Below are 11,471 nucleotides of genomic sequence, written 5' to 3'. Positions count from 1 at the left end.
TGATATCCTAGGAGCAAATAAAGCAGTTTTAAAAAAACATCACCCCTCTCTTACAGATAAGGAAACGGAGGCACAGAGAGTTTGTGGCTTGTCTAGCAGACAGCTGACTGACGAACAGGGGAAACGGAATGAGTCTGAGTCTGTGGACCCAGGTTGGTTAGTGGCCATCCCACCTCACACCGACAGAGGCAGGCTGGAGTATCTGCTCCATGTGGAGGCCTGCAGGTGCCTGGGGTGGTCAAGAAGGGTATGTGTGTGATCAGTGGCTGCTGGGCAAGAGCACCCCAAGCCTGGGCCCTGGCAGGCAGCTGGGGTGGGATTGTGGCCTGGAGTGAAGGGGAAGGGACTTGCTGACTATTATATCATCTAGGCTGCTTTTGGCTGCAAGTACAGGAAACCCCACTAACAATGGCTTAAGCCATAGAAACATTTAATTATTTCACCGATAAAGAATCTGGAGAGGGCAGTTCCAGATTTGGCTCAGCAACCTCACAATGGCTGCGTGAGACCGAGGCTTGTTCTTTCTTTCCACTCCACCAACTCTAGCGTTGGCATTTTGGCCTTAGGTTTGTCCTCTAGGTCACAGTATGGCTGCCGATGCTCCAGGCCTCATGTCTTCACACAGAGCAGGAAGGATAGCAAAGAGGGTCTTTCTCCACAGTGTTCTTTTTTTAGTCAGCAACCTCAGAAAATCTTGGCAGACTTCTTACATCTCAATGACCGGAGCTTGGTCACATGCCCATTCCTGGACTCTCACTGGCAAGGAGGAACAGGATGGCCACGGTTGGCTCAGACGAAGCATAATTTATCCCCTACATCTGGGAGAGGGAGAGTCTGGTTTTACCCAGCAAGATGTGTAAACGATGTCCATTTTTATTAGCACTAACAAAAATGGGGCGGGCAGGTTGGGAGGTGATGTACGAGAATGCTTTTGGGGTGGGAAACTACCAGAGTCCCCTTAGATTGGGGTGGGGCTGAGTCTAGCATGGCCTGGCGGGGGTCCAAGTTTGGGCGAAGGGGGGCAGGCTGCCATGGCAGGTGTGTGCCGTTGATGTGGGCCCACCTGTGAGTGAGGGCCTGGGTAGTTCCTAACTCAGCTGCCAGCAGGATGACACAGGTGGGAGGGGCTGGGCGCAGGGAGCCTTGCCTTGCAGTGGATTCAACAAGGCTAGTTTCTGACATGAGGCCACTTGGCCCCTTTAATGGGGAAGAGAGCGGGTTCTAGTGTTTCTGACTCTTTACCCTTCTTTGGGCTTTGCTACTTGCCTTTGTGATCACTCCACATCTTCACCACCTGTCTTTTTTTTTTTTTCACGGTATGTGGGCCTCTCACTGTTGCGGCCTCTCCCGTTGTGGAGCGCAGGCTCCAGACGCTCAGGCTCAGCGGCCATGGCTCACGGGCCCAGCCGCTCCGCGGCACGTGGGATCCTCCCAGACCGGGGCACGAACCCGTGTCCCCTGCATCGGCAGGCGGACTCCCAACCACGGAGCCACCAGGGAAGCCCCTTCACCACCTGTCTTGATGTCGGGGCAAAGCTGGGGTGACGGCTGCCAAGGTAAGGGAGGTGGAGTTGGAGAAGAGCACGCAGCAGGGATGGATGCATCCAGGGCTGTGGCTCAGGGCTGCCCTTTTTCATTGCACAACCCATGGGGCTGCCCCTTGCACGAATCATGGCATTTAGGGGCCCCCTGGAGCTGTGTGGGCACGTTCTGTAAGACCTGACAAAACCATACATGTGATCTGCAGTGTGCGGACACAGGGCATGTAGGGGCTTGTCCTCGGCTTGGGTTTGGGACAGTTGGGGACACTTGGTGTAGCCCATAGGGCAGGGGGAGTCTCTGCATGGAACATGCCAACTACCCTCTCCTTCCCCCCATCCCGAGTCCCAAGGTGGATTGTATCCTCAGGCCCTCCTCTTTCCCCAGGTGCCTCTTGTCACCTTTTCCCTTGCTTCCATATCCTTGCTTTTCTCTTCCACTCCCCGAGCCACCTTCACATCCAAGGAAAGACTCCGCTGCTGGAACCCCTGCCCACTAGGGTGAAAAGCTGGACAATTTTTGGTCCCTGCCTGGCTTTCCTCCATCTGTCTATGCCCCAGCATCCCTGAGCAACCTCCCTCCCACCTCCTGCTACCCTCAGCAGCAGCCGCTGTGCTTGAAGGGTCCAGCTTCATCTTAACATCAGCCGAATCAAAGGCTCAGTGAAGGAGCGGGTGTCACCTAGGGTCAGGTGAGGCTCCTTCCCCCTTGAACCCTCTAGATTTCTCTCTCCATCTCAGGTGAGGAACTTTTCTCTCTACTTCTCCATGACACACAGATGGGCACTGTGGTTCTTGGGCAAATGCAGAGGGGGGCCGAGGAAACTTGGAAGAGGATCCGTGAAAATCCCTCTCCAAGTCTTGCTAAGGCTTTGGTGCTTGAGATTGCAAACCAGTAATGTCATCTTTCTATAGGAAGAATGACACATTGTTACCGCACGGCTCCTGGAAACCACCAGACTTTTTGTAGTCTGCAAGCCCCCATGGAAAATTGAGTGTGTGATCTGTGTCAGACAGCCACAGTGACACTACTGCTACCACCACCCGTGTCTGAGAGCTTCTGGGGCACCCACTGATTTGATCAGATGCCAACATTGCAAGTCAGTCTGGTTTTCAAGCTGCTGTCTGTTATTAGCTTTTTTCGTTTCCTTGTCTGAACTTTTTACCATCTACTTCTGGACTGCTGAGGGACGGAGGGCAGATGTTTGGGCAATCTTGCAAACAAGGCGCCCAGGAGACAAGAAAGCGGAATAATAGGTAAAGGGGCAATAAAACTGAATTTTAGGTTCTAAGCCACCTCTCTTGAATCTGTGAATTTTGAAATGTTTTGCTGAAGACCTCTTTTTAAAAAATATTTATTTAGTTATTTTATTTATTTGATTGTGCTGCAGCAGGCGGGCTCCTTAGTTGTGGCATGCGAACTCTTAGTTGTGGCATGCATGTGGGATCTAGTTCCCTGACCAGGGATCGAACCCAGGTCCCCTGCATTGGGAGCGTGGGGTCTTAACCACTGCACCACCAGGGAAGTCCCTGAAGACCTCTTTTCATCCCCTAAGCCTAACAACAACAACATCAATAATAGCAGTTACCAGCACTGAGTGATTTTTATGTGCCAGTCACGAAGTTATTTAATTTAACATAGAAAGTATTATCTCCATTTTACAGATGGTAAAACTGAGGCCCAGGAAGGCAGCCAGGGTGGCTCTAAAATGCAGGTGCATTGTCGTTTCTCAGCAAGCTGTACTTCCATTCTGATCAGGAATTCCGACTCAGAGAAGGCCGGTGATGTGCCGAGGTCAGCTGCCAGGGGTGGGCCTGAGGGGAAAGAGCTAGAGGTCTTTTAAGAGTTGCCCCTCAGCTCCCAGGCTGGGTGTTCTTGCCCCAGGGGTTCCCCTGGCTGGTGGGTGGAGCAAGGAGGAGCCCCTGAAGCTTCCCCCAGGCTCACAGCCCCAACGGCTTTCCCTGCCTCATCCTGCCCCTGTCTGGGCCCAGCACTGGGCAGAGGTGACCGGTGGTTATTCCAACTTTTTAGGCTAGGAACTGAGACTTGCCCAGGGTCTCTAAACCCAGGAATGACAGAAACCCAGAGTCATCTGCTCACACCTGCTCTCCTGCAAGTGCTCTGGTGCAGCCCACCTCCCCTGCTCAACTGCTCTGACTGCACTTGGGAAGGTCTGGAGGGGAGTTCTCAGTGAAAAGAATCTTTTTTTTTTTTTTTTTTAAGAAATGTATATTTATTTAGGCTGTGCCACGTGGCATGTGGGATCTTAGTTCCCCCATCAGGGATCGAACCCGTGTCCCCTGCAGTAGAAGCGTGGAGTCTTAACCACTGGACCGCCAGGGAAGTCCCGAAAAAAATCTCTTGAAAAGGCAAAGGCAAAGGGAAGGAAGGATGGGTGAGGTTTGGGGATGGCCTCCCCAAATTGGTAGCCTGCTCCTTCTTCCTTGTGACGGCTCCTAACTGGATTCCCACCTGCATCTGGGCTATGATTGCTGGTGTCATCGTGTGGTTCCTTTCCAGGAACAGTGGGTGGAGTTATCCTGATGTTTTTCTGAATTCAAAGAATTTCTCTAATCCCTAGAACTCAGGGATGGCCTTGACTTGGCCCTGGAGCTGCCAGGTTGTGTTTTCCTGGCCTTTGGTGAGTGGTTGGATTCCTTGGGTCACTCCTCTGCCCCTCATCTTTGCTTCCCTTTCCTGTTTCCACCCTGTCACCCCAGTCGTCCTAACCCCATTCCTGCCTTGATGCACACGAGGTGCATTCTTGGAGGCTCTGCATTTGGCTTTCCCAGGGGCCCTGCAGTTTTGATAGCTCATGATGCTTCTGGTAGAACCTCCCTCTCCAGCCTTGGCATCCTGGCTGGCACCTGGCATGGCCAATCCCTGCCTCCCAGCCCACAGCTGCAAGGTGGAGCACGCCAAAGGGAATGGAGGGATGGGTATAATAAGGCCCGGCAGCCCAGGCCCCTCCTCTCTCTTTAGTCCAGTGCTTCCCAGGACTCTGAGTAGTGCCAAAGGGTGAGTCTCTGGCAGTCTTAAGGTAGAACCAGGAAAAGGGGAACTAAAGTGAGAAACAAATAGAAAAAAGGATAATAGCCACTATTTGCTGAGTGCTCTGTGCTAGGTACTTTACATAAGTTAGCTTACTTGGTCTCCACAGCAGTCAGCTGCAGTAGGTGTTGTTACTCATTCACAGATGAGGAGACAGAGGTTCACAGTGGGCCACTGACTTCCCCGATGCCCCACAGCCTAGTAATGGCAAAACTGGTAACTTTATCTCCATCTTTATCCCAATGAGTCCATTTTTTATCTCCAGCCCAGTCTTTTCTTACAGCGTTCCAGACCCTCATATGAGACTCAGTACATGATTCCAGTCTGACCAATCACTGTATCCCCCCCCACCCCGCCACAGTGATGATGACACAAATGGAGTCCATGAGGACCCTTGGGAAGGAGAAGCTCTTTTTCCTCTGTGATTGGCAGCAGGAAGGAGATTTTAAGCCTGCAGCCTCCAGGGTATGCCACATGGCATCTTAGAATGAAGCTGGTGTGGAGGGAAGCAGGGCTGAGAGGAGGTGGCTGAGTCCTCATGGCACTGTCTGAGCCTGGATCCAACTATGCCTGAAGCTGGAACCCCTGACTTTTTTAGTCCAGTGAGGCAATAAATTCCCCTTGTTGGCTTAAGCCAGCTTAAGTTGGGCGGCTGCCCTGGCAACCAAGATCCTCTAATACAATTGCCAAGACTTGTCCTAATTCCCATTTAAGCAATTTTCTTAGATGTGTCGTTTGGAAGCACCTTCTGTACAAGGGCCTTATAGTCAGTCTTGCCCCCAGCTGGGATCTGCCCTTTATATTTAGCTGTATGCTCCCTAGCCTAGTACATAGAGATGTTTTATCCAGATTTTTTTCTTTTAATTTTCTACTGCCTTTTTGAAAAATATAAATAATTTTGAGTTCTAGACTAACAGCCAGGAGCCACCTTCTCTCTTGCCTGTTCTGACCAGTCATATATTTGGTTCTCCTCAACCCCCTCCCGAAATGTGCAGCCCCTCCATCTCTCTGGCTCCTGTTGCCTTTATAACTACATATAATGCCCTGAGCAGGTACATACTCAGGTATATACTCTGCTCCCGGGTATGATGTAGGAGGCCAGGCCCCAGGTTTTGGGACACTTTGGTCTGTCCTGCTTCTAGCTCTCTGCCGGCCTCCTGTCCCCTCTGAGAGATGCCTGGGGAGCTATAAGCCTTCAGCTGGTGGCTCAGTTTTCCAGATTTCTGCTTCATCCAGTGCCCAGTTTAGACCAAGAATTAAAGATGCAAGCTCAGCTCGACTGCAGTTCTCCCTCCTAAGGTAGGTTTGGCAGTCTAGAAAGTTCTCTATTAAAAGGGTTGGCTTGGTTTTGGATGGCTGTTGGACCCAGCAGCACCTGGGTGGAGAGGCTCCTACTTCATCATACACTGGCTCACTTCCCTGAAATGATCCCCTCTTTCCCCCTTTTGCCAACAGCAAAACTGAGGCAAAGCGCCCTAAACTGACCTGCTTACAATCATAACTGAGCATCTGACCTTTGGACCTGGAATCCCACGCTGAGCATTTCTGCACCACGTAATTCCTCCCGCTGCTTTATTTGGTCTCTTCCCTTCCGAGCCAGGGGGAAACACAGCTGTTGGAGCTTTGGGGGAGGATGTCATGCTTATTAGGACCCCTGCTCCCCAGGCAAACAGTTCAGCGGGTGAACTCCTGACCCTTGGGCTGCTGCAGGAAGTGTGACGTAGTGACTCCGGCTGGATTCTCAAGTCTGTGGGGAGAGGAACACAAGCCCGACTGAATTCTTTCGTCCAGGAGGTTAAAAATATGTAAGGGAATGGCAGAGCTAAGAGTGCTGAGGCACTGCGCTCAGCTCCCTGAGGAGTGGGCCCTGCTGGAATGCTGTGTGAGCATCCGTGTGCCTGCTGCTGGGAGGATGCCGGCAGGATCTGGTGGCCCTCAGAGGCTGCAGGTGTGGGCGCTGGGCCTCCAGGCCACCGTTGGACACCTGCAGTCTCCCTGCAGGGCCAGGAGGTTTCACAGCTGGGAGTCTTGGCCAGAGCAGGTGGTGAGCTGCAAAGATGGGGTGAGGGGGGCAGATCTATCCTTGCTCTGGGAGCCCCAAGCTCTCTTCAGAAACCCGGCTTTCACTTCGGGAATCTCCTGTGGGGAGGCAGGGAGTGCCTTGGAGGGAGGGGAGTCATCAGACAGAATGGTGGGCCCCAGACGTAGGAATGGTTGGTGTGAAGTATGCCCAGCCTCCCTTCACCCTTCTGTCAAGTGTGTGTTAAGCTCTGCTGACTTTTGCTGCCCAGGGAACATTCCCCTTTCTTTTTGGTAACAGGATCTTGATATTTCTTTGAGGAAATCTCAGACCACATGATTAGGGCGGGGCTGGCCTCAGTTCTCTGGTTCCTGGGTTGGGCCTGTAACTCAGTCTGGCCAATCAGAGCATCATACCCTGAGTCAGCCTAGCCAATCAGATCAGCATATCCTGCTGGCTATAGGGGTGAGCCTGTGTCCCAAGCTAGACCAAGGAGGCATGTATTAGTCAGGATAGGCCAGATTAAGCTGCAGTAACAAATAAACCCCTCAGGATCTCTTTACAACAGAAGTTTTTTGTTTTTAATACCCCTCAACTGCTGGAAAAGAGAAGCTTTCTCTTCCTCTTGGGGTTGCTAAACTATAGGATCTATATCTAGGGAGCCACCCTAGAGGGACCCTGCCTTGGGATGACGCTATCACAGAGGAAACCAGAATAGAGAAAGGCGGGTTCCTGATAATCCGTCTTTGAGCCCCAGGATCCAGCCATGCCTTCATGCAGTATCCCCTATTTTTTTCCTCCTTTACCCCTTCCCTCCTCCTTCCTTCCTACTTGTTCTTTTCTTTTTTGGGCTAAGCTGCTTTGAATTAGATGGTTATTGCTTGCAACCAAAATCATTCTACTATATAAGCCCAAACTCTATTTCTCCTAGTAGCTGGTTCCAAACTCACCTTCTCCAAACACCTTCCCAGATTGATGCCCCTTCTTTCTGATTCACTTATTTTTCTGTGCTCCCTGGGGACTTATGACTTTTATTTGCACGGCATCAGTTCATGCTTGTTTGTATATTGTCACTTTCTCATGCAGTTCTTTTAAAATCTTAACTAGATTATTTTCAAGTCAAAGGCAAAGATATTTACTGAGCTCCTTTGAGTATACTGCATTGTGCTGGGTGCTGGGGTTGAGTGAGAGTAAGTCATTTTCAAATAACAATAGAAGATTTGAATTGGGTCACAGATAAAACTCATGCATTAGGAAGGTCCATTCCAGCTGGGGGTGTCCAGGAAGGGGTCACGGTGAGCAGAGCTTCGTTCTGAATGTTGTCACAGAGTCCTGGGGCTGCTTTGAAGGTCACCTGCTTAGCTCTGATGATTTGGAGGAGAAGGGCCTCCTGAGCAGGGGGATGGGAGGGAGGTGGCCGGGCACATGTAGCTTCCTGAATTGCCTCTGAGGCTTCCCTGTCCTGTTGTCCCCAGACTTTCAAAGCTGCCTCAATTACAGAGTCAGGCATAAGTTCCATGACCGATCAGGGAGTATAAAAATTTCCTCTAAGCTCTCTCTGACTGAGAGCATTATGTCACCTCACTCTGACCTACAGCCCAGCAGGCCCATCTCCTGTCTTATGTCTCGACGACCAAACCTCAAGGCTCTACCTGGATCCTTCATTTGAGAGCAGATTTCTTCTGGGAACAGGGTCCTGCTGTGGCCCAAGTCTTTGCAGGGGCTGAGCCCTGTCCCTGAGCCTTGGGCTGGATCCCTCCTGCTGGCCTCCACACTCTCTGCCCATCCTTCCCTGTTGGCCTGCTGCTTTCCTATTGGGCCATCTGGGCTCTGAGCTTTGGCTGGTCCCCGTGAGCCTGTTGTATCCAGACAGACCTGATAGGATGGGTTCTGGAGGCAGTAAGCTCCCTCTGCCCTCTGCCAGATCACCTTTGTTTCCCTGAGAGCCATCTTCTTCTCCCCTGAGACCTGGGGTGCAGGGAGAGGAAATGACTGCTCCAAGGTCACATGGAGGGTCTGCAGTTTAATCCAGAAATAGAGGTTAAACATTTTGGGATTCTCAGATGGGATGCAGCAGAGAAATATTATTAGAGCAGTGCAGAAGGACCTTCCCTTCTGGTTTTGGAGGAATTGGAAGGGGAAGGTTTGGAATTCTATATCCTTAGGCTCATGGCCCAGGCTTGACAAAAGCCCCTTCAGGATGGAAATAACTCTGCGGCTCCCAGCTCTGCTGTCCGTCTCTAGGACCAGCAGCACTTTTTCTTAGTCTGCAAACTGCTGTGCTGGTGTTTGCAGAATGTGTTCCTGCTTGCTAACTGTGTACTCTTTCAGTCCTACAGAAGGTGACTTCCTAGGAAACAGGACCTCTCATCCCACCAGGCCTCCCTGCTGTTTATCTTGTCTTCAGATGAGTCATTACATCTTGTGACTTATTGACAGGCCTGATGTGGCTCTGCAGAGAATCCAAAAGCCACGGGTGGCCACCCAGACCCCTCGGAGGAGTGCCTGTGTCATGGAGGAGAGAAACCAGGACTCGGTCTTAGGGATTCCTGAGGTCAAGTCTTAGCTCCTCCAGATAGGACTTGGAGGAAGTTACTTAACCTCTGGGAGTCTGTTTCATTTTCTGTAAAGGAGGAATAACAATTTCCACCTCTCTGGGGTGTTGTGTGATTTTATCTTTTTAAACACTGGTCTAAACGTGGAAGGCTGGGGAAGATTTCAGACCCTGGGGCTATCTGCAAGGTTGTTGTCGTGGAGTTATTTGGCCCTCTGGTGGGTTCTTGGCCCTGTGTGCACCACCCAATAATTTAATTCCGTATATCACCTCCTTAGTTTTCCTTCCGGCTCCCCTATAGTGGTGGGGGGCCTGTGGTAGTGGTTATGCACTCATTAGGTATTTGCTGTTGCCTGCCCAGGTGTGTGCTCAGGACCAGTGCAGCCCGCGATGCTGATCCAACCAGCAGAACTACTCTTTACTTTGTCTGTTGACTGCTCATGCTACTTCTTTTTGTTTCAATTTTTATTTTTTAATCAAAGTAATAGCTATATATAGTGAAAAATTTTAAACACAAGTCCTAATGACAGATTCTCCCCTCTTCCATGGTTGGCACATGGCTGTCCAGATTAGAGGTTTTTTTTTTTTTTTTCCAGCCTCTCTTGCAGCTAGGAATGACCATGGGACTCAGTTCTGACCAGTGAGATTTAAGCAGAAGTATTGTGGGGTTGCTTTGGGGAAATATCCTAAAAAGACAGCTGGTAGGCACCTTTTTTCCATCCTACTGGTTGAAACGTGGATTTGATGGTAGGAGCTGGAGCAACCATACTGAACCATAAGGTGGTCTTGGAACTGTTACTTGTATATGGTTTAGCAGTGAGAAAAAGGAGCCTGAATCTTTGACACCTTTGTGGAGCAGCCCAGAGTTTTCTATCTGCAGACTTTTACATTTCTGTTTTAATTAAAGGATTTTGTTTTGGGTTCCTTTGCGTTTCTTTCTGCCAAATCTAATTCTAGCAGATCCAAATGACCTGCCCCACACCTCCCCACCATTGAATGCTACTCCCCAGAGACAACCACTTGCTGCCCTTTAGCTCATATTTACTTTCAGAAGTCTGAAGAACACAACTCACTGTTATTTCTTGTTTATTTGTGCACTTGATTTTAGACATTATCTATTGACTTCCTACTACAAACTATTAGGATTTAGCTCTCTTTGCTCACCCCCCAACCCTCTGCTACACACAAATGCTGCCCTTCAGCTCATCTTGCCAATATAGATTTCTGGTTGAATCCATATATGATGTATTTATCCATTGTTACAACCGTGTAATTATTGTTCACAGCCAAGCTAGGTCCATACTACAGGGAGTGTCCTATGATTACATTTTCTTTTTTAATATAAGTTTTTACTTTTCATGGAATTAATAATGCATCTTTTTTGGTTTGTTTCATTTTCTTTTTCTTTTTCCAGTATGTTATTGGGGAATTAATTACATGTAGTAAAATGTATCATGAGTGCCCACCTTAATGACTTTTACATATGATATGCCTGTGATACCAGGACATATCTGTCACCCTAGAAGATTCCCTTGTGTCCTGTCAGTTAATACCTGTCTGTCTTGGCCCCCCAGAGAAAAACACTATTTTGAATTCTCACCCCATAGATGAGTTTTTCCTGGGTTTGAACCTTCTGTAAGTAGACTCATACCGCATATATTCTTTTCTGTCTGGCTTCTTCCCCTTGTCGTGCTTTGAAGATTCATCCACGTGGTTGTGTGTGTCACATTCCTTTCAACTGCCAACTCGAATTCCTTGGATGGAAGTATCACGCTTGGTTTATCCATCTCCTATTGGATGGACATTTGGGCTGGCTCCAGTTTTTGGCTATTATGTATAAAGTTACTCAATGTTCTTGTACTAATATATATATATATATTTTAAAGGAAGGATTCTTTTTTTTTTAAAATTAATTAATTAATTTATTTTTGGCTGTGCTGGGTCTTTGTTTCTGTGCGAGGGCTTTCTCTAGTTGCGGCGAGCGGGGGCCACTCTTCATCGCGGTGCACGGGCCTCTCACTATCGCGGCCTCTCTTGTTGCGGAGCATAGGCTGCAGACGTGCAGGCTCAGTAGTTGTGGCTCACGGGCCCAGTTGCTCTGCGGCATGTGGGATCTTCCCAGACCAGGGCTCGAACCCGCGTCCCCTGCATTGGCAGGCAGATTCTCAACCACTGCGCCACCAGGGAAGCCCCTATTTTTAAAATATTAGTACAATGTTCTTGTACTAATATTTTTGTGGCTCTATGTATTCATTTCTGTAGACATAGTCCTAGGAGTGGTGTTCCTGGGCCATAGGATGGGTATAT

Source organism: Leucopleurus acutus (genome assembly GCF_964270905.1).
Source record: "Leucopleurus acutus genome assembly, chromosome: 3".
NCBI lineage: Eukaryota > Metazoa > Chordata > Mammalia > Artiodactyla > Delphinidae > Leucopleurus > Leucopleurus acutus.
The sequence above is the reverse complement of the archived record's forward strand: the minus strand, read 5'-3'. Positions refer to the sequence as shown.